The sequence below is a fragment of the Diuraphis noxia genome, unplaced genomic scaffold, assembly GCF_037042655.1.
Source record: "Diuraphis noxia isolate RWA-SAM2 unplaced genomic scaffold, SU_Dnox_SAM2 contig0002, whole genome shotgun sequence".
NCBI lineage: Eukaryota > Metazoa > Arthropoda > Insecta > Hemiptera > Aphididae > Diuraphis > Diuraphis noxia.
In genome coordinates this window covers 62,568,708-62,595,291 of record NW_028301712.1, presented here as the reverse complement: position 1 = coordinate 62,595,291, position 26,584 = coordinate 62,568,708, and the positions used below count along the sequence as shown (strand labels likewise).

Here is a 26,584-nt window from a genome sequence, read left to right as displayed (position 1 = left end):
GAAAAATTTAAATAACTTTAATTTTTCCGTTTATATTTGTAAATTATGTTTATATATTATATACATTTATAACTAACAGCCAAGACCACACTTTGTTCAAAAAAAAATTCAATGATATTATCGCGATGTCGATATACATTAATACGCAATAAAAATATATAAATATTCATTATTAAATCATTCTATAATTATCGCTGTCAATGATAAAAATTGTTTTTAAATATACTTACCTATAAAATACAATATTTGTTGTTCCTTTTACGAGCAATCAAAATATCTTAAACAAATCTATTTTTCTTATAATACATTATAGTACAATTATTGTTCTATACACATCAATTGATATGACTAAATATCTTTGTTTCAAACTTCTAATAATATTACCTAGTTAAGTTAGTTAATACATTACGTCAAGTATTAGGTAAATCAGATTTTCAAAAGACATTTACATGTAACTTAGGAAAATTGTAAAGTTGTATGACGAACGTTTACCTACACTAATTCCAAGTGGTATAGGTACAAAATCGATTTTGGTTATTTAAAAACAAAATATGAAAACCAAATAGGTATAAAATATTATAATATTACGTAAAACCATGTAACGTTAAAATCATAAAATCGTTATCTGAATGCGATACGTTTTAATAATATTATATACCTAAGTAGGTGCCTATATTCTCCTATATACCTATCATAAAATATTATCTACATCGGCCATTTACAAAATTATACAACTTGCGCATATTTTAACCTACGTACGGATACAGGCACCGAAATCAAGCGCAATATTATTTATTCCTTTTAAATGTGTTATTAGTATATAATAATTATAGAATTAGGTATCAATTAATTTGACACACAGGACACGTCATATTACTGTATTCGACACACCGCGGACACGCGATAATATTATGTCTAAAAGCTTTTAAATATAATATAATCGTGATGCGTATGCATATAGATATATATTATTATAATATGCGTCAATATAAAAAACGTCCACCGGACAACATCTAACATAATATTTTTATCTTTCAAATGATACCGAATTTCATTGTACGTTTAATCTACCAGTTACCACGCTATGTCGCTATACCACAGTTCCGGATCACACATTCACACCTTACGATCGTGTAATGAAACGCAGCGCATACCGGTTTACAAGCAAGTATAATACGCATAATATTATAAAGACTAATAACGACCACATTTACTAACATATTACGTACAAGCCTAATAACACAACAAAGCGTGTGTAATGTATATAGTTTTGTATTCAACTTTTCGAACACCATATAAATCATGCGGAGATGCTCTGAAGTCGCTGTTGACATACACAATGTTATATACTTGTATAATACTACTACATAAAATATGTGATGGTATACCGCACGTTCACAAACACAGGATAGGTACACTACCAAAACTCGGTCACTTATATATAATATATATATGTATATATTACTCGGCACCCTATACATATTTTTGAATTCTGTTTGAAGGACGTGACTTCTAAACTGTATTAGATAAATTCCTAGAACTTGCAATTTTCCACTCGTTTGTATTTGCGCACATGCGCAACAACTATTTGCTTTTTCTGAGTACATTGTTTTCGTGGTCACACGTGGTATATACGCCATATACGGGTTGATACTTTTATATAGCCGATATATTATAATACTATAACACCGACATGGGTAAAAAAAACTTAGAATTACGAACAGCCATTTTAAGTTTATTGTTTACTGGGAAATCTATTTTATAAAAATCGTAAAAACTCGGTAATACAAGAAACACTTACCTTTTTTTTTTTTTAGCCGTTCGTGTTTTACTATCGATTTTAATGCAATATAATATTTAGACTTTATTACGTACCTGTAACAAAAACATATACATCATTATAGCATAGGTAATATATATTATTTATTCATTTAAAAATGTTGAAAATTTTAAGTTTTTAAGAATTTAAAAATTATTTAATCGATATCAGCATGTAGGAAAACCAAGTTAATATTTGTTTGATTTCATTAATCTTTAATGAATTTGATTTCCATCAAAAAAGTTTCTACAGTTGTATTAATTTTAGATTACCCACATTCTAATTTAAAGAACACGAAATTCTAGTAAATGATTTTAATGACAGCTTTGGACAGTGTATACCTAGGAATCATGCAGGCTAAAGCAATAGGTCGTAAAAGTGTCTCGAGTAAAGTGACGTGTTTACGTCTGTCTCGTTCCCACCACTAACATGTTTAAAATGTCATGGACTGAAAGACTAGAGTATGAAAAGCAAATGGATTTTCTCCATCGTCATTTTTGCTGAGTATCCGACAAGCATCCAAAAAACTTTTGAAACATTCCCAGACGGCTACATACGCTCTTATTTTGCCGACGCTAGGAGAAACTGTGCAACCTTTTAGACAACTCTGGTCCTTGGAAACACTATACAAGTATATTGTGTGAAAGACAAAATGCGGATGAACGCTATTATAAATGTAAGCCCGTCCTTTAAAACTGAAAGTGTTATTATGGAAACTATAACAATAGGTACCTATCTCAACTATTCTCATTGGTCAATATTAAATAATTATATATAATTATTCTCAAATAATGTCCGTTTATTTAAAATAATTGTATTAGCACTATCATTATTTAGTATTATTGGGAATCGTAGAAGAAAACTATATAATTATACTATTGCAATATAATATAGTTTTTTTTTTTTTTTTTTTTATTAGCTATTAGTATACAACTATGACAGCTCGACTATTACAGAGATGATACATAAAACACATTATACATTAAACATTATAATACATATTAAATAATAAAGCCAGCATCCAATATAAAGGTAATTATTAATTTAATGGCGGTAGTATAATATAGTTTATTTAAACTTATTTTATTCATTGAAAATCGCTATGACACATTTCAAGATTTCAAGTAGTAAATATACAATGTAAGTATTCATAAATAACAATCCTATAGGTGCTTTGAAAAATATAAATTAATTATAATGATAGGTAACTTTTTGTTTTTTCAATTTAAATTATTTAAAACATGTAATAAAATCTAAAATATTCGTAAAAATTTATTTGTTTACATCATCCATAGTCTGACTGTATGGCTTAACTACGAACAGTTCTAATTCACAATAATATTAGGTATATTATTATTTATATTCTTTTTTTTTTTTTTTAGTTGAATTACAAGTTACAACATAACAATCTAAAGATTCAAAACACGTTTAAATAAAATAAAATTTACCGGCTAGGTAATTTTTTTTTCTCAAGCTTTGGTAATATAATTACATGCATAATATACAACAATCAAGCGCGCGAATAACAAGACATTTTAAAGAATATCAAAATTAATTAACTTAAATTATTTAACATGGCTTAAAAATATCAAATGCAATCATAATTAACATTCTCAAATACAATAACATTGCATACTGAATCAGAAAAGAAATGTTTGGTAATATATTATTATTATTTTCAAGACCCTAATGGAACCATAATATATATTATGTAAGTACTATATATGTATATGTTCAAAATCAAAAATAGTTACAGATTCAATTTCTATGGTTTATATCAATGTATATACTATAAATATATTTAAAACTGAAGATATACCACAAATGTTTAGTTCTGAGAAAATAAAAATATATGTGAGTTTCAAGTTTCAATAATAATCATGTTATATATTCACTGATAAAATCAAGTAAAAAAAAATGTAAATATAAATTTGTTTGATGAAAAATGAATAAAGAAGTGAGGGTATAAATTGTAAAAATTAAAAATCTCATATCTTTAATTTTGAAGTTCGAAATGCAACAAAATGGGATTAATAAGAATTGAAGCACTTTACGGCACGATTTCAGTAGCTATAAATCAACAGACTGCGGAAAACCGGTCAAGTACAGCGTAGACTGCTCTACAGATGTAATAACTTAATTTATTCGCTAATTTATCACAAAAACGAATGGTGAGGTTTCCCTTTTTCCTGTCCAAACAATGCGCAGTGTCCCTGGACGTCTTGGGAATTAAATTTTTAAAATTGTATTAGCCGAAAAGTACATAAGAATTTTTATTACTTCGTACCTAATGATATTAAACCTATTTAATAAGTTTTTTTTTTTTTTAAACCAAAACGTTATATTATAATATTATTGTAACACATGGATGCATGATATAATATATTCTAATAGAAATTATAGTAAATGTAAAACCAATAAATTCCTACATACGGACTTTACAATTTATAAATTTATAATAAAAATTATATTAAAAACCAAAGCGTCATTCAATGTGTATAGGTAGTTGTTTTCCTAATTTATAACTGTAAAACAGTTATATTTAATATTTAGTACACTTTTTAATTACTTAACATAGATATCTACACAATATATCCATTTAAATAAAAATCATAATAAAATATTTAAAACCAATGAATTCCATAGTCGAGAGCTTTAAACTTAACATAATTGTGTAAAATGTTGAAAAAACATCATGGTTAACATGTTAGTATAATACTGTAATAATTGTATGATTGATATTGTGCACCATCACATAAATAAGTATTTATCTATAAATTATAATTATACATACGCAAGTATTATTTTCAGAATTTATTAAATGATGTCAATATTATGAATTATAGAATAGATTTTAAGATTTACGCCTTATAATTTCTGAACATTTTAATATTCAAAGACTTCAAACCCAAGAAAATCTTTTCATTTTTCTAAAAATACAAATATAAATCTGTGAAACAACTGTTCTCTGAAATATTCTTAAAATACGAGTATTATAATACATTTTTATGTAAATCCTTAATTATAAGTAATAAGTAGAAAGCAGATATGTAAGTAATTAATGTAAATGTAATATGTAACGCCGGCTAATAACCATGTAGTTGATGCCATAAACAATTAATAAAAAAAAAATACATTTTTATTGAATTTTATATGATGAACGATAAATTTCTCATTTAATACAATTGTCTGTCCACTGTTTGAGAAGTATTCCATTCAACTTCCACATAATTTTATACTTAACATGTATAGACTATATGATTTGATTTAATTCCATATCAGATCATTATACTACTTATTACTTACTACAAAATAATGACGAAGTAAGTTTCTTTTATTTATAATGTTTTAATGAGATAAAAAATATTCGTAATTTAATTTTGAAAATAACAATAATATTAGTCGACATAAAAATAGTTAAGGGCTGTTTATGAATGTACGTGCCGACCTTTATTTTAATTGATGATTTTATAGAATTTTTTCTTTCCTCATTATATTTTGTATAAATCATTTTATCTAATTATTTTTTTAAATTCGATACGATAATCGTTTATAATTGTTTCTTTTTTTTTTGTACTTGAATCAGCTGTCACGTAATTGCTTTTTGACAATGTCCTGTCATGGTTTCCGGTACAAACACCCATGACATGGTCATGTCTATAGTCATTACATGACATAATAGAGGAAGATCATGTTTTAGTTTAATAAAAAAAAAACCAAAAAATACATCCTCAACACTAACAATATAAAAAGGAATATAGTGGAAATATAGGTCTGACATAATCGTTTACGGTCCAATAGATCAGTAACAATTAATCTCAATTTATACAGCATTCCGAGAAACTACGTTATGTATTCATAATGAATATTTCATATAGTATATCTAAAAGTATTTTGGGATCATCTAAGAGGTATTATGCACATGATTAATAACACTTATATCATGTTCACAAAACTTGACGCGACAACATTAAAAGAATTTTACTTCCTCTTCGCCGAGATTATGGTATTTTTTAATATATTCAAAAATAGCTATGTGCATACATTTTATGTTTTGTTCTTTATATTGTTTTAAGATGTGTAAAACATCATTTATTGATATGATATCTCAACAATTACTGTTAAGTAACACATATGTACTACACCTATTATACTGATAAGTTTATTAGGCTGGGAATTTAAGTAGAAATAATTCAATAAATATAATTCAAACAAGAAACAAACTTGACAACAGCGCTGTTATTAGAATATTTGTTCTCAACCCAGGCGTCACGTAAAAGTGTAAAACCAATAGAATTAATTCAATATGCACACTTTAAAAGGAAATATATAAATATGCATTAAGTATAATATCAAAAATTAATTATTATCACGATTCAATTATTTGCTCTAATGATGAATACTCAATCGAAATATTAGTATACCCAACATATTTGGAAAGTAAAATGTGTTCATTAAATTTAACCATTATGCCTAGAAAAAAATTGAATTTTATTGATATTACATCATCTACATAATAGAAACGATAAGACTAGTGACTACCCATAGAATATTTAAAACACACTTCAGTATCTTACGAGGGCCTATGATATTATGTGTTATTATAGCCGCTAGCCTTCATTCGATATTCAAAACTACGATTAAAGACATACCTTTATATCTTTAGTCAAAACCAGCTTCGTGACTTTATGAAGTGTGAAATAAAAATGAAATTTTCTTTTGTTCTAAGCGTTTAAATAACAATGTCAATAGTAAGAATTCCTACGAACTATAAAATTAAATCTTTCGTAGAGTTTCCGACTCGGCCGAACCAACATAATATTACATAATATGAAGGTTCCTTACCATAGAATAATATTTAAAAAATGGTTGTCAAAAGGTGCGTTATGAATTTTAAAATATCAATTACAGTACAGTAAAAGAAATTGATTTGAAATATATTATTTCACTTTTTACCACAAGTTTAAAACAAATTGCGTACAAATAGAGATGCTAGTGTATTAAAGTTAATAAATGTCCTGTTTAAAAACGTTTTTATACACAATATGTGAAATATTAACACATTCCAATAATAAATAATACATTCAAAAATGGCACGCGTAGTTCAATGTATTATCGATTTAGTGAGCTTTTCGATTTCCCACATTTGGCAGAATTCTTTTCTCCGAGGGTAGTTCCGGCGCCAGACTGGCCGGTTAAAAGGTTTTTCAAGACAACGGAGGGTGCAAAAAAACAAACTAGAGGGGAATGGGTTTTGTATTCAAAAAAAGGTCCAAAGAAAACTTGATTGATCGATTCATGGGCATATAATGAATGGGAGAACGCGTCTGTTCTGTTTTTAAATACAAATAATGCAGACAGAAAATAAACAGAACTGATAGAAGTTATTTTTTAAAATGATTTGAAAGGTGTGTACATTTTTTTAGTTAGATAATAATTAAGTTATATGTATATAAATATTTACAATTTGAACGAATAAAGCAATATATTTCTTAATGCTGATTGTTGAATGATTGTTCTTAATATTAGATGTTAGGCGATTATTATAATATAAAAAAAGACAATGAACTGGTAACTAAATGAAATACCGCTTGACGTGAGAACACAACATTTATCCAATTCCATTATTATATTTTAGTTGTTATTAATTAGTATTCATTATTTATTTTTTAATACTTACTGAAGTGAATTATTCTCATATTATAGCAAAATAGTAAAATTCAACCTATAAACCGGCACAAGAAAATATGGTGAAAAACACAGTTTATACCCAAACACCAGTCAAATCCGTGTACACAAGTGAATAAGCGGACAAAATATACTGTTAATAATGAGAACATACAATTTTCCCCAAGTGCCCCCCTTGGCTTAATAGAGTTAATAATAATCATTTACAGTAACTTGTATTATATTATGCCCTGGACGTTTACTGGAGGATAAAATAACGTTCTGAAATAGAACAACATCTGTTTTTCAACATAAACATAAACCAAAGCCCCATAAAATAATAACATAATATGCACACATCCGGAATCGGGATTATATTATTATCGTATACGCCTATAACACCTAAATGTAGTAATACTATATTATGATTTTTACATATCTAATTATAAAAGTACATTCCATTCCAATATTCAGCCGTATAAAGTCTAAAGAGATATAATTTAAAAACCCATCATAATTTATTATTTTTATTATTTATAATTTATAATTATAGTATTATACACAATAGGTGTATAATATAGTAATTATTTTAACAGTAATCATTTGTTATCTAAAACTGACTAAAAGTGTTTTTTTAAGCCATTATAAAACAACTATTTTGAAAGAAGCAGTTTAAATTACACAAACACAGAGTTCTATTGAATATTATTTTATATTTTTATAACGCACAATATTATTTAGTGTGATTTTAAGTGTTGGCGGCGAGCTGAGTGGAGTGTCCACAGAGGTACTCCGCAAAATGCTGGTCCACTACTTCACTCACCAAAACTTTAAATACTTATATGTTATAAACTTATAACTAACTGCTCATTCAAAATTATAATAGTAAAAAATTTAAAAATATATATAAAAAAACTATAAAGACTTTTCGAAATGGCTAATGTTTACTGTTAAAATCATCGAGTGTAAATAATTAAATATGTATAGTATTATTTGCTACAGAAAATAAATGTACTTATAACATCTAAATAATTTTAATCTATTACAATTAATCTATATCTGAAAACTATTATGTTTGTTAAAAAAATGTGCGGTTTTAAATAATAGCATTACATCATACAAAACCAAAACTAAAATGCACCTACTTCAAAAAATTATTATTCAGTTGTTTAGTTTAATTTTGTGTTTACGATTAAGTATAAAAAAACATGTTTTAAAAACATTAATTCATAATAAAACATGAATTATTTCTACAAGTTAATAAACATTTAAATATTATTATTAATTAATTAAATTTAATGTTGTGGGACTTATTAGATTTAGTGATTCTACACAAAATGTAATATTACCATTAAAGTACAAATATCTCGCGTGCTTATTATTATTTTCCTGATTGAATACTAATAATCTATATTATCTTATAACCTATATTATAGTTACATATACATATATATATATATATATATATATATATATATATAAATTCTTTGTTTTTGACAACATATCTAGACGATGAATACGTCTCGCTGTATATTTGTTTTTAAAATATACTGTTTTATTCTCTCTTAATTTTTTTCTAATTTAAAATGATATTCAAACTGTAAAACATTTTACAAAAAATATATGACAGCGTATTTTTTAATGGACCTTATTTAAAATATATGGTTTTTATAGATGCAATTAATCAATCATCAGTATCCGTTTAAAGTTTAAATGCTCCAACGGCGTTGCTTAATGAGCATATCTTATTTTCTAAATAAACCATTTTGTAATTTTTAACAGATTTATTCAAATATTGTCAAAAAATTATTTATTTTCGTGTAATCATCCGTTCTGCACATTGTCAAAAAGTGTCTCATTACCTACCTACTCGTTGAAAATTTAATGTTCACGAGAGTAGAAATAATTTAATAAAAGGAGCTTAGCTTTTATAAAACCATATTTAATTAAATACGTGTATATAAATATAAAGTATGCCTTATATTCGATTCTATATTTATTGAGATAATATATATATATGTGTGTGTATGCGTAAATTGTATGTAGACCCAATTATATTTTTATAATTACATTATTCGTTATACACTAAATGTTTTAATTTTGTATACTTATATATATTCATACAGACGTTTTTGAATCACGTCATTCGGGTTAAAGCAGTTATCCATCTAAAATTAAAATATTTAGTTACAATATTAAAGTACAATGTTTTTAAAATTAAAAACTTAAATACATTTCATTATACAATGTATTGAATTTTAAGACGATTTAGGTTTTAGATAATTTCATTTACTTTGATACATATTTATTAAGTAAATCGTATCGATTTATTTCACAAATATATGTTTTTTTTATAAAAAACAATTATTAATTGTACTGTCAAAGTAAAACAAAATGGACTTTAAGAGTTTGATTTATTCGAAATTTTTTTAAATAATGGGATAATGATCCTTATCAGAAACAATAAATACCAGTATAAATAATATTATTTATTCAAATTCAAAATATTACAAAATGTGTCACTCAATTATAAGTGTTTATCTATTTGTAAGATCACTTAGTTCATAGTTCGCCGAAATACTAATGACATGTAGGCATCAAATATTTCTTTGATGTGACGATTCAAAATAATAAATTTATTGTTTTAAGAAATTGTTAATGGTGTATCGTACGGAATACTGACGAAGTCAAGGAAATTACACTTACAGTCTAGACAAACCTACACAGTTATATCATTAGACATTAAAAATCAAATAAGCCCATATACTTTGTGTGGTTCACCGCGATTGTCTTCGTTACTCACCGGACCAATCCGAGCTCGTATACAATAGAAATACATTAATAGCAAGACATTGGGAGTCCGGGAAAGTTATTTTCTATGGATGTATTGTGAGGAAAAACCGCTTAAGACAAATCTACAGTGCTATTTTCGTGCCAGAACATTTCGAAAGATTAAGATTTAAACGGGGACAAAAAAGAACCTAATTTCTATAAATCACCTTAATTTATTTACTTTTATATAAGTGTCTCTTGAATACAAAATGTGTATTTAAAGAGATTTCAGGTTTTTAGGATATTAGCCAAGAAAGCAAAATATGAGATATCTTGCAAAATAAAATTCAAAAGTATAATGACACTATAATAATTAATAATTATTATAAAATATAGGTAGAGGTTATAAAACCATGGAAATTGAATACTGGAAATAATTTAGTTCTTAGCATTAAAAGAATATTCAAGTTACAACTAAAATATTGTAAAATTATTTAAATTATATATCATATTTATTATTATATAATTGTATCTTACTAAAAATGTAACGCTAGTGGTCCGTGTTGTCGAAGCCGAAATTTATTTGTGTAAATTTCAAGATCAATAAAAAAAATAAGAATATTCGACTGTTCACAAAATTTAATTTTTAAAAATATTTATTTTCTCAGTTACTCTCGTAAATTATAAATATTAATTATTAGATATAACAAAAAAGGAATTTTTTTTTTATTATTATTGAAAATATTTGACATCCAGCAAAGGCTGTTAATCACAATTAGTACGACCTATACACATTTTTTTTTTTTTTTTAATTTTATTATACAGAATACAGATTGGATTTTCTTTGAAGAATTTGAATACCCATGGTATATGCGATGGTGGTAGCATCCGGTTCGATAAGGAATTATTATTTATAATAACATTAATGTTTTATAATATATAAAGAATTTAAATTAAAAACATGTTACTTTTTAATAATATTCCGATATTATTCTATAGGTAGGTACATAGAATAATCATTATTATCTTAATAATAAAACGATTTTAATTTCTAATAAATACGATCAACTAAAATTGTAAGCTTAATAAATATGTACAAAATCGAGTTGTATTAATTTAAGAATAAAAAATACATATACAGTGTTGCTAAAAATATGAATCTCCAGTCTCTATTGACATCTAACTATTTAAAAATTGAATAATTATTTTCAAAAAAAATAATCAATAACTAATGATCAAATCCAATTAACTAATCACCCGACAGCCTAAAGTAATCTACAAAAACAAAATAAACTAGTCGTACAATCTTAGTTTCGAAAATTTGATATTTAAAACTAAAATAAATTGTATTCACATCATGTGACACGTGACTGAGAAACACAAGTACTGTTAGAAGTGTACACATTTTATTCGTATTTATTTAATATAACATTAAAATATTTAACAAACGTGTTTTTATTGTTAGTATATGATTAACAAATTAACTCACCCAAACCTCGACTCGATTATAAATCCGAATGATAAAAAAATCCGTTCTGGAAACACTAACACAACGTATGACCGACCTACGTAAAGACTGGGGATGCACTAACAATTTAATATAATGACTATAATGTACACGTGCTGCCGAGGGCGCGTGTTGTACGACTGCCACCCGGGAGTCTGCGCTACGGTCGATTGACAGCGAAAGAAAATATAAAATGATAAACGATATACAAATAAGATAAAATAAAATAAATTTGTAAAATATGAAATCATAAAAAATACATACCAACATAATAATAAAATATTTAATTATATTAACGATTTCGATTTTAAATCTGTAATCATTAATTTATTATATTTACAAGGGAAAACAACATGATACAAATATAAATATTTATAATCAAGATAAATAAGTTTTAATATAAAATGCTAATAAATCGGTAGTTATCTCTCTAGGGATGAAACTTAGTAGGAATCTAAGTCAATAATAATTATTGTAATCTATAGGTATGTGAAAAAAATATATTTTGAATATCTGCGCAGTTTAGTAATGAAATTTTATTTCATCCACACTTAAAAATTTAATATAAAAATCATAATTTTCGTATAAATATTTTGAATTTTACTAAAAAATGTGTAACAAAAAAAATTGAATTAATAGCTTAGGTTACATTAAATCATTCTTAGTATTGAATGGTTAAAAATTAAAACCATTTATAATTACAGTTAAAATGTTAGGCATACTATTGCCAGATTCATTAGAGCCTAATATGATAAAATATTTTAATTAACAACCGGTAAAAAAGAGGAAGAGAAAGACCGAAAAAGAGATGGTTTGAAGTAATAGAATGCGATATGAAAATGAATGGTGTTTGTGACGAGGATGCTAAGGATCGTAGTTAGTGGAAATTGAGGACCAGGGTGGCCGATCCCAAATAGTTGGGAGAGAAAGCGAAGGAAAAGAAGAAGAACTAACAACCGATGAAAATATTAAGTTTCTGTAGGATTATTAGTATAATGTAGTAGAAATGGCATCGGTTAACGTCATATCGATTTATACGCTCTAAATCTTAAGCCCCGACTGAATTCCCTGTGTTTATTTGTATCTCATTTTTTACAATTTAACGCGACTATAATATAGTCTGGTGCCTTTGATGTCGCATCAAGCAATTTCTACTTTACGATTTTAATTTAAACCACTAACAAAGTAATCAAAATCAATCTATAACTCATGTGATGTATTTGATTTTTTTTATCCAGAACAGATAAACCAACCTAGATAATTGTGTCTTTAAATCAATACACAAAAAATCACAATACAAAGCAAACTCTTTGTAAATAAATCCGTTGTAACAGGAGATCCGTCACAAAGTTTATACCTTTTATAATTATATTAATTATATATATATATACCTACAGTCAAGGAGTCTCGAATCTCAAGAGGAATAAAAGTAAATTCTACTTTTGTATTTTTTGAGTTAAAACCGCCTGAAATGTAACTCAAAAACACTTAAAGAGGGCAAGAAAAAAATTCGAATTCTTCGAGATTCGGCTGTCATACCACACACGATAAATTAAATCAATATTAAACTAATACATTTACTATAGAGATGAATAAATAATTAAAAATAAAAGCTCTTTGATAATTTATTCTACATAATAATAATAATTATGATATAGTAAATAATTCAAAATCAAAAAATCAAAAGAGTTATGATATTTTATCTTTTCAATAGCGAAAAATATACATGTGAACACATCTCCGTAAATATACGGGTCACGCAACCCAACGTACATGTATTGGTATAAACCAAAGGTACATGGTTACCGTCGTATCACTTCCTAAATCAACACATGCTCAAACTAACTGCTATCGTCTAACCGTCGTCTTACGGTCTTTAAACTAATGAATGTCTCCAAAATCAATTATCGGATTAGCACTGTTTTCTTTAACGAAAAACGCCGATGATGGCATACGTTTGTCTGTTTTACATTGGTTCCTTCACAGAGACAGAGAGACTCGAGTGTTTTCTCGAATATCGCAGCGACGCGATACAGTTCAGTTAAAGTAAAACTTCATCGACTTAGTTAGGTCACACGTGCCTAAATCCAAGCGCTGTTGTTCGGTTAAAACGTTGAAAGGACTTCAAACGATTTAAATAAAATATTTAACATGGTATTTGGAAACACCACTTTTATTATTGATTTAAAACAAACACATTATTATAAATTAATTCACTTGTCTGTGCGTTATAATCGCTATAATACATCTAATCCGCGGAAATGGCCGTCACACACACACAAACTCGACCTGCCGAACTCTATACGACAGCAGCCGCGGGACTACCCGTATTCGTCGTCGTGACGGTATACTGCTTTATTACAATGGTCGAATTGTAATTTATTTATGTGGTCTCAGCACATTCGCTTCATCGGTCTGACCTACATTTAACAACTCGCTCTTGCTAAACTCTGATACTCATAGTGTATTATAAAATATTAATATTGTAATTGACTGCGCGTAACAATATTCTGAACCGCGTTTTGGTTAATTTCTAAACACCGATATCCAATAAAACATCCTGCCCCTCGTGTTTACGTGATCACATGATATTGAGTTAGATTTCAAGCCCATCGTCTGCTCCCCCACACGTTACAAAATCATATTATCGTTGTAGCTATAAATACGCAAACGACTCGACTGGCGAAAAACAATTGTGTCCTCAGAACATTAATATACGCATTACGCACAGCAGACACCCGACGAATATCAAAACCGTGAAACCACCCGACTACCCTAGCTGTTCACTGAACAAGACGCAATAGCTATATTTACATTAAAATATGACATTATATTGTAATATTATAATAGACGTATGAAAAAATGACAATAATAAATTAGACTTAGTGCAAAACTTATAATCCGAAAAAATGTTTTGTTAAAATGTTACAATAATAGTTTCAAGAAACAAATAATATTTATATGTTATACTTACTTGTATATACGAGCGCCAGAGTACCTATATATATGTATGACTAGAAGAAGAAACAAAAACGAAGGAATAAAAAAATCGTCTAGCAATTGCACTCTATCGTCTCTATCTAAAATCAAAAGAGTGATAATTATTTAATTATTTCTCATTATTGTTTAGCTTATGCGTGGGGTAAACTATACAAACTACAGATGGCCGATGTTATTTTATTTGATCTCAAAAATTACGTACCTTTAGTGAAACCGAATTATTTTGTTTTACTATAAAAAAAAATGACGATTTGGTAAGTATCCCCAGGACAAAAAAATTATTTGACATTAAATGTATATTGAACGAGGTTTCTTGTTAATTGTCCTTACAAAGTTACAATAACAATTAAAAAATATCAAACATTTATAAGAACACTTTATTCTTATACTATACAAGAATTTAAGTAGAAGTTTGGATATTAAAACAAAAATGATGATTTTAGTTATATTGTTATAATTTATTCGAAAAATATTAAACGCCGTGACTTGAAACCGTTGGCTATTATTTATAACATTATTTTATACAAGTGCACAATTAATTTTTCAAAATATGTAGATTAATTTCAAATTATTCATATCACAAAAGCAATACCCATCATTGATTCATACATCGTTTTATAAGATGATAAAAATAATAATATATGATATAATATTATAATGTATACAATTATATATTGGCAAAAATTAGTCCTATTCACTATATTAGTTTCCTTATTCTATGCCCTTCACTCCCAAATATATGGGGTTGGTCACCCTTATTCTACATCTCCATAGGGCACTGCCCCCCGTCAATTCTTTACTCACCCCATCTATATTCACATAATTCTATATTCTGTCTATCCGTCTCTTTTGGTCTTCCTCTCCGTACTCCGTGTCTTACTCTCTATATAAATTATTTCCATTGCCACTCATCTCGCTGAAATCGTGTCACCTCTCCACATAACATTACCGAACTATCCCAACCTATTCTCCCTCATTTGGCCTATAACTGGTGCCACTCCTATACTACCCCTGATTTATTAATTTCGTATTCTATCGTCGCTAGTCACTACATACATCCACACGCCTTTACTACCTTAATATTCTCATTTCTACCTCTGCTTTGTTTTATTGCCAACTACCCAACATTCTGATCCACGAAAAACGACTGGCTTCACAACTCTGTCAAAATCTATCTTTTAATCTCAACACCATCATCTCTTTACACAAAATACCTTACGATTCTCTCCACTTCATCTATATCAACACATATCCTATTTCTGACATCATCCTCAAAACCATTATTATTTTGGACCACGGTTTCTGAGTATTTGAATCTATTTACATCACATATCGCTTCATTATCCTCCATCTTTATCACATGCCTTGTCCCATACATTTTTCAAAAATTGAACCTCCCTTATAATAAAAATAAATAAATTATCATATCAGAATAATTAATATTCTATAATATATCCTTAAAAATTGAAGCAAACACGACAATACAGTTTAGCATTGTTTTTTGTAAAATTTAACATAACATCTATATTACGGTATTCTATTCAATGATAAGTAACACTCGAAACCTACTTAAACATAACGAACTTCACGATTCCTTGATTAATGATTATTTTAAAAATATTTTAAGGCTTATTTGTTTATATAAAGTCAATGGACCAAAATCCTTTAACAAAGAAAGTAGAACATAACACATGAATTTTCACAATATAAAAACTAATAGACAAGTGATTATAACAAAAATAAAAATAACACGAAATACAAAAACAATATTTTAGTCTATAAAATAAATAATTATAGGTAATATGTTTTAAAAATACAAAGTTGTAGCTTTAAATACTTGACGAGACAAAACAAAAAATTCAAGACTGTGGAAATTCTAATGGTGTTGAAAATGGCTCTTGAAAAAAATTTATATTTTCCAATAAATTTATATACTAAAATTAGGTATATAGAACAAATCAAAATTTTATGTATACCTCCTAGGGATTCTAAATCCAATTAAATTTAAAATAGCTAGGCAGTTTATATTAGTATTTATTTTTTAACTTATAAGTTAAATGGTAGGTATGTATACTTTTAGTATATTATATATAACAATGAATAATATTTAATTTAATATATTATAGTTATATGTCCTAATGGTCATCTCTATTTGACCATGTACAAACAACTAAAATAAATGATCCAGATAATGAAAAAACTTCGTATTATTGAAATCTCTCAATATTCATTATTCAAAACAAACGCTCATTTAAACACGATATTTCTGACAGGTACTTCATATTAAACGTTACTTCAAAAGTTTTCAAAACTTAAAGCAGTTTTAACGTCAATTCTCGGCTTTTATTTGCGATACCAGAAACTGCAAAGGACTGAGTATAAAACTTTCTGTAACTCACTCAATGCAAATGGATGCAAATTATTTCCCCTTAAAAACTGTCAATAATTTTATTTATATTATACACACACTAGAAATGCAAGGCGTAATGTGTATAAACCTTTAAGTCTAATAAATAATAGGGAGGTACTCAAAATGTTAAAATAAAGTTAATAAAATAAAATTATTTATGTTTTAATGTATTCATTATTTTCATTAGAATTTAAGATTTAATTTTACTTTTACAATATACTTGCTCAGCGGGGCTTATTGTCTTCTAGAATAAATAAATAAATAAAATAATAATAAGACGTACATTTTCTAATCTCTGCTTTCTTGTAAATCGTGAAAAACTTGTGAACAAATGTAAGCAAGAATTGTTTTTTTTTTTTTTTTAACGAAGCAAACGAGCCTCGAGGGATCTTTGTGATACATTTGTGGCCAATCGGTTCAGTAGTTTCCAAATCTATAAGCAGCAAACAGATGTACATTATTTTTTATAATAAAATATAATGTAATATAATGTAAATAATAATCAATTAGTTGGCGGAGATCAGTTTCGTTTATAAATTCGATAAACATATCGACTGATTTTAAATAATATAACCGAGTAATATAGCCCACAATATAATTACCCATTATGATAAATTGATAATAGTCATCGCCGTGACAATTCTCACAAGTATATAAATATACGTAGTTCATTTCCAAAACAATCAACAATACAATATAATACCGTATAAGCTCGAAGTATAGAAACCTACAGTATTCAGATTTATTTGCAAGTGTAATAACAAGAGTCAAACATCTAAGAGTGGTATATATACTTACTTCCTTGGAATACTCAAGTTATTTATTCAAATTCTATGCAAATTTTAAATCGCGCTTTGTTTTATTTATCTCATTAATTCCTACCATCACTCCGAAATTCAATAAATATTATTTGTCTATAATAAAATGTTGTAGGTAATAATTTTTAGATTTAAAATTTATACAAGCTGAATATAGGTATTGAATACTTTTAATTTAATCGAAACAGTATGTATTAATATTATCCTATTACACTATATTATCCCCGTTTGTTATGATAAGTCAATGCTACAATATTAGTTTGGTATTATTTTTTATGTTGTCATTTTTATATTTAATATGATGATCTATAACTTGTTTGTAATATGGTCACCTACTTAATGTCATTATCTTCTATAACACTAGTTTTATTTTTGATAATTGTAATTTGATATTATTTCAATTCTACAGACTAACTATGTCAAAAAAAATATGGATAGCCAGAAAACAAGCACGCTCATAATGTTGTGGGATTTATTTTATAAAGTACACTTTAAAATATTAACATATTAGGCATGACATATTTTAAATTAATTAATATGTATTTAATCCTTATTTTTCCCATGTCAATAATGTATTATTATTTATTATTATAATTTCTGTTTTAGATGTCGTATATTATTATTATTATTTATAAATATGAATGTAAAATATTTGTTCGAATTATAAAAACTGAAAAAATCAATTTCAATCAATAAATATTTTACGGGTATAATTAATTATTAATAATATTAATAATTTAAATTAAAAAATAACTTTATTTCACTTTGAGCAAAAACGTGATCCCAGATAAAACAAAATATATCATTATTCATTATACAGCCAATAGCTTCCTCAATCTGTTCAAAATACACTGTATAGTATTACAAAAATATCCCTATACAATATACCAAATTACTAATTCTCTCATTCAAAACATATGGAGGCGTGTTCAAGTCGTGAAAGAATTCATAAATATTATACCGACTAAATAGTGAAAGACGCGTAGACGTGAAATAAAACAAAATATTATCAGATAATTAATAAGTTTTTAAATGTTATACAATATTTTTTAGTGTAACTACCTAATTATTCTAGTGCCAACTTACGTACATATATATATATATATATATATAATACCAATAAGAAAACACATAAATATAATATACAATTATGTAAGTAATATAACGTTCAATGAATATTAATTTGTTTTAATAAGTAAAATAATGATGATTTATTATTAAAAACAAAAATAGTACACAATTCACTGTTAAAAAGTACAATTAATTACTTGAACTCTTCTCTTTGGACCTGTGATTTAATAAATGTATAAATAAATGGTTTCAAACAAAGACCTTCGTTATTATATAGGCTCATTTAAACTATGGATACATTTCCTGTAGAAGGTTATATTTCCGAATAACATTAATCAAAAATATGATATTATAGTACTATACAAGATCTTTTAAATTGCAATCCTAAGGAATCAAGAAACCTTAATCGAGAAACTTTGATACGAGTTTTAAGAAAGGTAATAAAAGGGTATAACAGTATACGTTTTCATTTGGATGGAAATATGTATTTTCAATTGGTGTTACATGATCAATTTAAATTATTTATATTGACTACCAACATAAAAAAACAACATAATAGATATATATATTCTTTTTTAAATATCCTATGTATACCTATGTATTAAAAACAATATTAATTAATTATCAAATAATATTAAACAAAATACAAGTGACCAACAATTAAAAAAATAGGAATAAAAGACGGTAATAAATAGATTAAAAAATGGCTACACAAATCTAACACATAAATACTTTATAGCCTGCAAAAAAGACTTCAGACATGTCCGACGTACCACGAAATTTAACTTAAAATAAAACATTTGTCAACCGAATGTCGCCAGTATATGGTACACAAAGAATAAGTAACATTATACAGGTACCATAGGCGTGCGCAAGAAGGGGGTCCATGACATCTCTTCCATGATTTATCATAATCAAAGTTTTTAGATTGCTAACTCATGATAATATAGTTAAATTCAAAATCTACTATTTTCGTGAAAATTTGAATAAATCTTCGCACGCCCAGGTAGGTCTGATCCAGTACAAGAAATCCTATGACGACAAAGAAAATTATACAATTTTTTCAACAAACCGATATTATAAATTAAGAAATAAAAATCGTAGTTAAAAATTAATAGCAAAAAAATAAAAATTAATTACATATTGTAGATTCGATGTGCGACTAATAACTACGATGCTGCTGAAGCGTTTTTTTATAAATAAAAAAAAATATATACCTACCTACCTATATATTATTATATTATATACCTATATATATATTAATCAGTTATGAATAAATTAGAATCAAGATTAAATAATGCGATAACTATAATTTGGTTTTGGATTAATTTTAATGAGCACTCTCCGTCCGTCGATATCATGTACGGAGTGATCACAATAATGTTCATTCATCGGAGATAATATGTAACTATAATACAAAACAATATGATTCTTATTAGATATCCGCCATTTTTGTAACACGAATCCTTGTTCAGCTTCAAATTACCTACAAGTGTAAACCGTAAAGGATGCGATGAAATAACGCGTAACGTATTTTCCAGGGAATTTATCCACACGCATAAATATAGATACGTTTGCAATGTGCATATATATATGTGTGTTATTCTATTTAATTAAACTAGAGATTTCCTTTGCCTATAAACCTTTGATGATCATTAAAACTGATAGGTCATATTAATTTAATCTACCTCCATGCTCTTATTATCGCTAAATTTCTCAATACTCGTGAACTAAAATCAAATTGGATTACCATTATCGGATGTCGTTGGATTTGCCTCTTCACGATTTTACAGTTGTTTGTTGTGCAGCCAGACGAGATTTTTATTAAAATAACAATTAATACCGAATCGAATTTTTGATTAAAATCTTATTTAAAACTCTGCCATAATTATATATTCTACCGCTATCCATCTATATTATATAATATATTATTATATATATAGAAATGTAAATATAAGGTCAACATTAATATACATTTTATAATTATTATAATTCCTGTAAGATATTTCAAGTCTCAAATTTTAGTACCTGTACGTTACAATTTACTTTTCTTATTTACATGATAATTTATGTGTTTATTAAACAGCAATATAATGTTTACAGCTTCAGGAATGAATATTTTAGGATACATTTAAATACCATTTGAAGGGTGACTTATCGTCGGTAGTTTGCCAGTTCATAATTCACTTTATATAGGTACGGTTAATATGTAATAAGTAATGTTTATTAAAAGTATTCAGTTCCTTCTTTAAGGTTGGAAAATACCACCGAGTTCAAACAGTTATAAACTCGTGTGTTTAACTAAAGGTCAATCATTATTTCACCTGGTGGCCACATGTGATCGATTATCATCGTGTTAAAATCTAATTAACACTGTTAGTTCAGCATGACGGGATGAACATCTTAAGTTTTTAGGCGGCTTTATTATTGTATTGTTTTTGAGGGACCACGATGTGCTAATCAACATGATTTATGATGTTGGGCCATATCGAAAAAGAAAAAAATGATGATACATGCTTGTCTATTTAAAACCATTGAAGCAAATCGTTTGAAAACAATGTAATCTTGTAATAAAATTATGTTCATCATATTACGTTCATACTCATACGTCTATAAAAGTAAGTCGACGTTAATTTTGAATACTTACGTGCATAAAATGTATTTCAATTTTAATATTTTTAATATTAAAAAAAAAAATTATTCAAATCAATAGTTATTAATAAAATATTTTACCTACTGCTGCCAATATGTGACAAGTTTGGTCCTGATAATAGTCTAATTCATGATATTATATTGATGTTTGTTTTTCAAATGTTACATAATTTTTACTGTCTGAGTAATAAAAATCTAACCTTCCAAAATACTATTATAAGTTTGAATATTTTATAATTATAATAAAATATAATAAGGTATTACAGACTTAAAACTTTGAATAAAATTAATGTAATGAAATTTATCGTTTTATAAACGTTCTATGCAGGCCCGTACTGGCAACTATTTTGGAGCGGTTGCAAAAACATTTAATAGCATTGGTAGTCTATATAACTAATAAGTAATAAGTAAAGGATCATTAGGTGTCGTATGGATCACTATAGTCTGTAATGTAAGTTGTTAAATTCGAATTCAATCTTTATCATTGTACACGAAAAATAATTCTGAGTGGAGACGGTCTGTTAGTCAGCCTATAATATGTTGTATAATATGTAATATTATAATATGTTATATTATTTTTATATTATTTTATAATATGTTGTATAAGAATAATTAATATTAGGTTTTAAGCCATGATGACTCTATGAACTATTTATTAGAAAATTTGTTTTACATTTTCAATTCTTTGTTATACAAATTAAAAATTTTAGAAGCTTTTAATTACAAACAATTTTTGAGATTTTGATAGTTTATCAAATTCCGAATTTAAAATAATTATAATAATAAAAATCGTGTCTTTGTATATTTAATATTTTTTACTGGTGAGGAAACTTGTATTAAATTTTAAAACTTTCTGATCCAACGATAAAATAATAAATATTTTATAGTATTGTTATCGATGATCAACGACGTGTAACCTAACCGTGTTACTTTGTATGGTTTAACGTATGTTATACTTATATTTTACAAATTATACAATACATAATACATATTATAAATATTATGCTTACACATTTCATAAAAAATGTATTATTTAAGTGGCCAGGCTTAAAATTTTAAATTTCAACTGTTCAGTTTTTACAGAAAAAAATAAAATCCTTTCTAACCTTAATTTAAACGTAATTTTTATGAGTGCAGGGGCCGATTATGCATTGTAATTTTCAAATGCACATCGTGCATCTGCTCGGTTGCCCGGTGGGCCAGTACGGGCCTGGTTCTATGCGATTACTTTATTTGATTTATAGTTTGTAGTTATGCCAATAATTTCATCGAGTAAAATTCTTTAAGAGATGTTTATTACTTATAAATTTATATTTTATTGTAAACTACAAATTAATTAGAAATGCTTACATTTTAAAAATGTATCGAAAAATCCTAATGAAAAAAGTTACTTTAAATATTTAACGTTTCTCTATATAGCCATGGAGTAAGTTTCAGCAACTGCAGATGGTTTCTAAATTCATGCTACCCGATAATACCTATAATTTTTTTTTTTTTTTTTTTTTTTTTATTCATAAAGTTTTACTGACGAATGTCATCTTAACTTACTGTTAATAACATTATTTTTTTTAACATTTAGAAAATAAATAACAATTAAAAAAAAAAAAAATACATTAGTGATATAAGATACAAATGACTACATATATGTAATATTATAATTTCTTATTAAATTAAATTAAATTAAATAAATTAGTTATAGGCGTTATAGCAACAAGTCGTGTGGACGTCCACGCTTGAGTCGGCGTACAGAAGGAGGGACACTTAGTTTGTAATATTTCGCACTGTGAGCAGGAATACCTATAATAAAACACCCGAAGTCCCAAACAAATACAATCTGTAGAAAATAACTTACAGGTTGTATTTTACTTGATAAAAACGTAAAAATACAAATACAAATATCTAATGCAATGCGTATTATCACCATTATATATATATTGATAAAATACCTGCCCGTGAAATGTATGTTTATTTAGTGCTTACAAATCATCATATGTTGTTACGTATTTTATTTCTCCTTAATAGGTACCCTTATTGGGATATAATGGTATGTACTATGTATGCTATAAGTTAACACTAAATTATGCGTATTCAATTTTAACGATACGCAAATTGATTGTTATATTATACCACATTAGTATAAATCAATATGTTATACCAATTTTCAACAGTGCAATATGAAACCGTGACATGAATTTTGTCTCGCTAAAAGACTCGCATGCCTGATTTTTTTGCATTCATCTAAATTTAACTAACGATTTTTTTTATTCAAACAAACCTAAAAAAAATACTTAATATAATAATGGTACAGCTCCTTAATATGAGATCTATAAATATATCCATCCGTATCTAGTGCCTATATTGGTAATAATTTGGTAAGAGTTATTTGAGGCCAAAGGGCAAATTTTAATAGTCATCAATTAGTTGGAGGCGAGAAAAGAGTTACCAAACGTATTCCGATATGCCAGTTTGAAATACGAGTAACAACAGATACGATCTTGTTTTATCCGGGAAGTTAAGGCGTATAATTTGTCTTTATGTTTTTTCGTATAGGTACAACAATTAAAAAATAATTTACATATTATTATCTATCGTGAATACACTGTGCGTACCAATAAATCGTATATACGCACTAACCGATCTGTTATTAAGGTGCATACATTTACACTAAGCTGTAATACCAGACATACTAAGGTACTTCAAAAAAAAAAAAAAAAAATTGTCTAAAAAAATGATTTACGCGTTGAATATTTTATTAATACGGACGCAAATATAACGAGACCAAAATTATACTTTTGTATTGACTATACATGTAATATGTCGAATGTGTCTACCTATACAGCGGGTGGTAATCACGGCTATTAATCTTTTAGATGCCAAATCGACACCGATTAACACTTCAAATAATATTTTAATATATAGGCAGTGTTTATAGCTTAGGTACTAAGTACCTAATACAATACATAAACTATTTTCATTAAAAAATTTTTAAAAAGTTATTTATAATAAATTGTATACCTATAGATAATATTATTCTGACTTATTTTTCATCGAACAGTAATACCGTATTCCTAATACGCTACCAACTATATCTATGATCTTTGGGTTGGTATTATATAATATTGTAACTTTAAAACTATAATATATTATAATAACACAACTATATGTATTCTATAAAAAACGAATATGTACAACCATTTATTTTAAATCAAAGTTAAAAAATTATTTGTGCTGGTCCCATTTTCTGCATTACTGAACCAATAGTGTTTCTATGGTAACATAATAAATTCATACATAATAAGATGGCATTTTAGTATTTATTTGTTATTTAAATGATTTTAAATGATGATGTTAATTTCATATATGCAGTAGTGCAGGGTAATGATGTTTACAGCACTCGTCCAATTTAAATGGTAAATCTTCGTGTGACATTTTATAGGTACTACGTGATTATAAATTACGGAAAACTAGTTTTCCGTGCACCTGCTGCGGGTTAAATATATCTGCTTATTTAATCGTGGAAACTATAACTATTTAAAATTCACAATAACATCACATAAACGACAACTATTTATTTTGTAACAAACTATATTCCTGAAATGACTACTGCGTGCACAATGATTAATTTATTTTCAATTATTATTCTTACACATTAAAAATAATAGGTGATCTGCAACTACGACTACTGAAAACCTATATGGTTTTTATTTTTAATTTTTTTTATTACTTCTTTTTATTGAAATATGTTCGAATAGCTGGTTTAGTTTATTGCATTTTCATACTGTTTCGTGCAAATTATTATGCAAGCTAATGTGTTTTAAATTTGTATCCTATCATCAGTATCATCTATACCTACACAGTTAATACTCATCGTATTAAATTAATAATCAGTTAATCTAACCTGTTCTTATTTAGTGTTTATTGATGAATAATCAATAATAATTTATTAGTGGAATTACTATTCACGTCAAATCTCAACTGATTGATCATAAACGTAAGATTTTGTAATATATTTACCTATATGTACTTGGTAAAAAAAAAAATAAATAAATAAAATAAATACATAAAAATACTTCCTTACTAAAATAAATCCATCAATTTTCAAACTTTATAAACTTATTTCATCACCTAAAAATTATTTTTTTTAAATATAAACTAAAACGTATAGTACATAGTCTTTTTTTTAAATATTTACTATATTTTCATAATACAATTATCTATAAATTATAATATTAAAAATTTGCACTTTTTTCTGTTTAATATTATTGTATTTATAAACCATTTTAAAATTAATATATAGGTACTATAAAAACTACTTTTTTTAAAGTAATAATAAACATAATGTGTACCTAATTGATTAATTTAAAAAATATTACATCATTAAAGATCGATAACAACGATAACCTATAAATATTAGGTATTATACACAATATAATAATAATTTAATTGATTTTTTTATCAATTTAAAATTTTAATTAAACTCAAATAAACTCAATTCGTATTCAATAATAATTTTGACAACAATTGATAAGCGAAATAGAACATACAACAATATCCGAATATCTGTCCAGCACCTTATATAATCTCACATTCGGTCAGTCCATTCTGCAGACACAAAACTAATTTTTGCTCCATCTCCAAACAATACTTTCAAGTGTCGTCGCCGGTTCTCCTGCATTGACAGCGATGTCGAGACACAATGCGCAACGCCCGAAGGTCGTTTTTTTTTTCTCTTTATATATGCGGATCACGTATGACGGTTGTATTACAAAACAAAATGTCTCCCTACAGCAAGAATGTCAAGCAATATCCACTGTCAGTCTTTCAATTACAAGACCTAAGTTTTCAATTTTTTTTTTTCATTTTCAAAC

At 26.6% G+C, this 26,584-nt stretch overlaps 1 protein-coding gene across 2 annotated transcripts in view; it reads right to left on the bottom strand.

Moving 5' to 3' along the window:
* LOC107161677 (uncharacterized) overlaps positions 1-26,584 on the bottom strand; it is a 201,769-nt gene that overhangs the window by 155,166 nt on the left and 20,019 nt on the right. Inside the window, exon 1 of one of the 2 annotated variants that reach the window (XM_089218656.1) lies at positions 11,748-11,891. The exons of the other annotated variant lie outside the window; for it this stretch is intronic. The gene's annotated coding sequence lies outside the window, so the exon portion shown is untranslated. Of the gene's footprint in view, positions 1-11,747; positions 11,892-26,584 lie in introns of those variants that run through there. 2 annotated transcript variants of the gene reach the window in all.